Raw genomic sequence first — 6,694 nt, 5'->3', positions numbered from 1 at the left:
AATTTTTCGTCCAAAAAAAAAAGCATAAGGGGTACCACTGTCGGTTTTTTTTCGGGCCGAATTTTTGAGTTTCGATATCTCAGCTCTGGAAGGGGCTAGAGCCTCCATTTTTGCACTCAGGTCTAAGTCTCATGGCCCTCTATCAGAATCCGGAGTTTTGGGAAGATTGGAGAAACTTAATTTTACGCCCAAAAAAAAAAACGTAAGGGGTACCACTGTCGTTTTTTTTTTCGGGCCGAAAAAATAAGTTTCTCCAATCTTCCCAAAACTCTGGATTCAGAAAGAGGGCAATGAGACTTAGACCTGAGTGCAAAAATGGAGGCTCTAGCCCCTTCCAGAGCTGAGATATCGAAACTCAAAAATTCGGCCCGAAAAAAAAACGACAGTGGTACCCCTTACGTTTTTTTTTTTGGGTGAAAAATTAAGTTTCTCCAATCTTCCCAAAACTCTGGATTCTGATAGAGGGCCATGAGACTTAGACCTGAGTGCAAAAATGGAGGCTCTAGCCCCTTCCAGAGCTAAGATATGGAAACTCAAAAATTCGGCCCAAAAAAAAAAACGACAGTGGTACCCCTTAAGTTTTTTTTTGGGCGAAAAATTAAGTTTCTCTATTCTTCCCAAAACTCTGGATTCTGATAGAGGGCCATGAGACTTAGACCTGAGTGCAAAAATGGAGGCTCTAGCCCCTTCCAGAGCTGAGATATGGAAACTCAAAAATTCGGCCCGAAAAAAAAAACGACAGTGGTACCCCTTACGGTTTTTTTTTTGGGCGAAAAATTAAGTTTCTCCAATCTTCCCAAAACTCTGGATTCTGATAGAGGGCAATGAGACTTAGACCTGAGTGCAAAAATGGAGGCTCTAGCCCGTTCCAGAGCTGAGATATGGAAACTCAAAAATTCGGCCCGAAAAAAAAACGACAGTGGTACCCCTTACGTTTTTTTTTTGGGCGCAAACATTAACTTTCTCCAATCTTCCCAAAACTCTGGATTCTGATAGAGGGCCATGAGACTTAGACCTGAGTGCAAAAATGGAGGCTCTAGCCCCTTCCAGAGCTGAGATATCGAAACTCAAAAATTCGGCCCGAAAAAAAAAAACGACAGTGGTACCACTTACGTTTTTTTTTTTTGGGCGAAAAATTAAGTTTCTCCAATCTTCCCAAAACTCTGGAATCTGATAGAAGGCCATGAGACTTAGACCTGAGTGCAAAAATGGAGGCTCTAGCCCCTTCCAGAGCTGAGATATGGAAACTCAAAAATGCGCCCCGAAAAAAAAAAAACGACAGTGGTACCCCTTACGGTTTGTTTTTTTTTGGGCGAAAAAATAAGTTTCTCCAATCTTCCCAAAACTCTGGATTCAGAAAGAGGGCAATGAGACTTAGACCTGAGTGCAAAAATGGAGGCTCTAGCCCCTTCCAGAGCTGAGATATCGAAACTCAAAAATTCGGCCCGAAAAAAAAACGACAGTGGTACCCCTTACGTTTTTTTTTTTTTTGGGTGAAAAATTAAGTTTCTCCAATCTTCCCAAAACTCTGGATTCTGATAGAGGGCCATGAGACTTAGACCTGAGTGCAAAAATGGAGGCTCTAGCCCCTTCCAGAGCTGAGATATGGAAACTCAAAAATTCGGCCCGAAAAAAAAAACGACAGTGGTACCCCTTAAGTTTTTTTTTGGGCGAAAAATTAAGTTTCCCCAATCTTCCCAAAACTCTGGATTCTGATAGAGGGCCATGAGACTTAGACCTGAGTGCAAAAATGGAGGCTCTAGCCCCTTCCAGAGCTGAGATATCGAAACTCAAAAATTCGGCCCGAAAAAAAAACGACAGTGGAACCCCTTACGTTTTTTTTTGGGCCGAATTTTTGAGTTTCGACATCTCAGCTCTGGAACGGGCTAGAGCCTCCATTTTTTGCACTCAGGTCTAAGTCTCATGGCCCTCTATCAGAATCCAGAGTTTTGGGAAGATTGGAGAAACTTAATTTTTCGCCCAAAAAAAAAAACGTAAGGGGTACCACTGTCGTTTTTTTTTTTTGGGCCGAATTTTTGAGTTTCGACATCTCAGCTCTGGAAGGGGCTAGAGCCTCCATTTTTGCACTCAGGTTTAAGTCTCATGGCCCTCTATTAGAATCCAGAGTTTTGAGAAGATTGGAGAAACTTTATTTTTCGCCCGAAAAAAAAAACGAAAGGGGTACCACTGTCGTTTTTTTTTCGGGTCGAAATTTTGAGTTTCGATATCTTTGCTCTGGAACGGTCTAGAGCCTCCATTTTTGCACTCAGGTTTAAGTCTCATGGCCCTCTATTAGAATCCAGAGTTTTGAGAAGATTGGAGAAACTTTATTTTTCGCCCGGAAAAAAAAACGAAAGGGGCACCACTGTCGTTTTTTTTTTCGGGTCGAAATTTTGAGTTTTGATATCTCAGCTCTGGAAGGGTCTAGAGCCTCCATTTTTGCACTCAGGTTTAAGTCTTATGGCCCTCTATTAGAATCCATAGTTTTGAGAAGATTGGAGAAAATTTATTTTTTGCCCGAAAAAAACACGAAAGGGGTACCACTGTCGTTTTTTTTTTCGGGTCGAAATTTTGAGTTTTGATATCTCAGCTCTGGAAGGGTCTAGAGCCTCCATTTTTGCACTCAGGTTTAAGTTTCATGGCCCTCTATTAGAATCCAGAGTTTTGAGAAGATTGGAGAAACTTTATTTTTCGCCCGGAAAAAAAAACGAAAGGGGCACCACTGTCGTTTTTTTTTCGGGTCGAAATTTTGAGTTTTGATATCTCAGCTCTGGAAGGGTCTAGAGCCTCCATTTTTGCACTCAGGTTTAAGTCTTATGGCCCTCTATTAGAATCCATAGTTTTGAGAAGATTGGAGAAAATTTATTTTTTGCCCGAAAAAAACACGAAAGGGGTACCACTGTCGTTTTTTTTTTCGGGTCGAAATTTTGAGTTTTGATATCTCAGCTCTGGAAGGGTCTAGAGCCTCCATTTTTGCACTCAGGTTTAAGTTTCATGGCCCTCTATTAGAATCCAGAGTTTTGAGAAGATTGGAGAAACTTTATTTTTCGCCCGAAAAAAAAAAAAACGAAAGGGGTACCACTGTCGTTTTTTTCTTCGGGTCGAAATTTTGAGTTTCGATATCTTAGCTCTGGAAGGGTCTAGAGCCTCCATTTTTGCACTCAGGTTTAAGTCTCATGGCCCTCTATTAGAATCCAGAGTTTTGAGAAGATTGGAGAAACTTTATTTTTCGCCCGAAAAAAAAAACGAAAGGGGTACCACTGTCGTTTTTTTGGGGGGTCGAAATTTTGAGTTTCGATATCTCAGCTCTGGAAGGGTCTAGAGCAGTAATTCTCAAAGTGTGGTCCGCGGACCACTAGTGGTCCGCCATCGTCCCCTAGTGGTCCGCGAAAAGATGACCTAAACTAGGCAAGTGTTTACAAAACTGTCACTTTTTCGCACGTACCAGTGTGATCAGTCTTCTTGGCTGATCCCTGGAGCGTACGATCACACCGCTGTGATTAGAACGGTCAGTGCATCACATGATCAACTGCTAAATTCAAATGTGCTTCCCCGCGTTGGCTGGCGCTGAGCCAGAGACGGGCGCACTCAGTGCTGCTGTCATATTCACGGACGCAATTTCCTATGGCAGGGGTCTACCGGCCCCCTAAACTTCTGCCTAGCCCCCCTAAAAATTTGTGATTAATGTAGGCTAGGAATTCATGTTCGCTTCAGTGTTGTTATAATCAGATTCGGCGCGTTCTTCCTCAATCCGCAGCGGTGCAGAGCAGAGAGCACGTCAGAAACAGAGAACAGTGTGTGCGTGCGTGTTCATCTCAACGCGCACGGTCAAGTGCGATCATGTAAGATGTAAGTAGCTAAACTTAACATTTCATATTTGACATAATTCTTTAGGTCATAAATGTTAAACGAATGACAAAAAATAATCAGGCAAACAAATAGCCATTTTGAACTGAAAATTAGTATAAAAAATAGTAACGTGTAATGTAATAATTAGTTTACTGTCATTGTTGTGAGGGGACAAGAAACATTAACAAAGCCGTTTTCATCATTTTAGGCACATGAGTAATAATGAATGTATACATATTGAGAATATAATACAAATTGTAGCCTTTAGTACAAAGCTAAGTCTTTAGAGGGGAAGAGAAAGTGATGAAGAGACTGAGGAAAAAAGAAAGAGTGAGATGAGAGGTGAGGCTCTCCTCTCCTTTGACAAATAATCTACTGCCCACTGACATGGTTTTAAAGCAATTTCATATCCCTTTTTTAGGTCTTCAAACGTCTTGAAAATGCAAATATCAGATAACTAAAAATGTGAAGCCCCTACCAACCTCAAATTTAGGACCTCTTTGATTATAAAGCCCTGTATTAGGCATACAAACAATAATAAATGTGTAGCCTATACATATTGTAAATGCATTTGATAAACTTAATTACCAAGCTTTAGCTTTCAGTAAATAAAAGCGTCTGAAAAAAAATTATTCATAGGCAAAATCAACCTATATCAGTTGACCCTATGTTTACTTTCTTCACTGACAGAAAAATGAAAAGCCTATATCAGTCAAAGCTCAGTTAGGAGTTAAATTTAAACTTAAATTTAGCTTATCCTTACATTTTTTGTTTTGTTTTTGGGGGCGTGTTAGAGTGGGATTTTGTTAGGTGGTCCTCAGAAAAAAAATGGAAGATAAAGTGGTCCTTGGGCTGAAAAAGTTTGAGAAACACTTCTGTAGTAGAATAAAGCCTGCTAAAGACTACTGAGGTAAATTCACCCCCTCCGACATACCAAAATTCTTGATGGTTTTACGGATTATTTTAGATTGTGTGGAGTTTTTAATCGCAAATATCCAACATGTTAAAATATTTACGATCAGAAATCCTGATGTATGAGCTAGGGGAACCCCGAGGACAAAACGCGCACGCCGTCTGTATGCGTTTACACAACAAATGTGATATTTTATTCGCTTCTGAGTTCTGACACAGATCGGAATTGGTTGCACAAAAATCCTCTCTCTCGCTCGCTCGCTCTCTTTGGTTAATTCCGGTTAATTCATTAATTTCCCTTTTACAGTGGTGTTACAATGTCTTCAGCAGCGGCGCAGCGCCACCCCTGGGTTTTCATCGCCGCTGCAAAATCGTCACGTGAACAATTGGTAAAATCACGACATTCACTTTACATATAAAAACAGTGATACTGACTTAAACTACGCTAATAACACTACTATGCTAATTCCTAACATAAGATCAGAACACTCATCCCTTACACCGCACGACCCAGAGTGCTCCCTCCCACAGGTGGAGAAATTTTTGAATTAACAAATAAGAAAAAAATTGACTTTTCCTCTTTTATTATAGAACACATACAAACTACTTAGGCAAGTCGCTATTGCCTTACACATCTCTCTCCATGACGGTGAGAGACACATTTATACATTAGGCAGTAAATGAACCAAGAACATCTGATCTAACATTAACACTCATAACTATCACAAAAACTTAAAGATCTTACTGCAATAACACAACTCTCAATAAAAAAATACCCATAAAATTACACATAACCTGCAGCAGTCTTGTCTGTCTTCTCATTAGCAACAGTATTTTTGTCTACTTATATTCTATACTTGAGTTTACATTTTTTTAAATGAATTTGACTTATAAAAAGTGTGGATTGGTGCTTTATCCTACCTTTTTAAAATAGTTGAATGAATGATCGCGAGATGCGATCGTAGATCAGAACGCCCGCAGCATAGAGGAGAATGAGTCAACTCTGAAAATTAATTAAGCATTTTGGTCATGTTAAAGGGTGTATTGGATGGGCTTTTATTCCGGGTTTGGTTTTATTTGTTGGAAAAATAAATATAGAAATATAATTTGACACAAGAGGGCAGTAAAGCCCTATTTATGGTTGTGAGTTTAAACTAAACCGTGACATCTACACGTTTTCCAAAGTGGACCAACGTGATTATTTCACGTCTTGTCGTGATACGGGTTGGGCACTGAAGTTACAGGAGTTTCTTCTTATTGCTAAGCAATGGAGCTAGGTCGAGTATTTAAAAGGTTATGGTTAACACGGTTAACGTGGTTTAACATCGATGTAATACGTTGTTTTTAGCGTACCTTTTGCTTAAACGAGGAGCTGGGGGGACGCCGGAAAAATAGACATTTTACTCATTAGCCTGCTTCATTAAAAACGTGACATTTAGACGTTTTCTTCGGCGTGGATCCATGCAAATGAATCATTTTCACCTTGAAAATAATAAGTTTTTTTTTTTTTTTTGCATTTTAAATAATATAACATTTCTCAGTGATCGTAAATAAAACAAAATTCAATTTTCTCGGTTTAATGAAAACCAATAGGTCGTTATGGCAGAGGCGAATAACGCAAACGTGTAAGTTTCACGTTTGAGGGGGTTAAACCGTGACATCTACACATTTTCCAAAGTGGACTATTTATGCTGCTTCATTAAAAATGTGACATTTAGACGTTTTTTTTCAGCGTGGATCGAGGCAAATGAATCCTGTTCACCTTGAAAATAATAAATGTTTTTTGCATTTTAAATATTAGACCATTTCTCAGTGATCGTCAATAAATCAAAATTCCATTTTTCTTAGTTTAATGAAAACCAATAGGTAGTTTAAGTAAGTTTCACGTTTGAGGGGGTTTAAACCGCGACGCGTTTTCAAAAGTGCAACAAAG

This window comes from Pimephales promelas, chromosome 5 (genome assembly GCF_988280905.1).
Source record: "Pimephales promelas chromosome 5, fPimPro1.hap1.1, whole genome shotgun sequence".
Taxonomy (NCBI): Eukaryota; Metazoa; Chordata; class Actinopteri; order Cypriniformes; family Leuciscidae; genus Pimephales; species Pimephales promelas.
Note: the sequence above shows the minus strand (reverse complement) of the source record.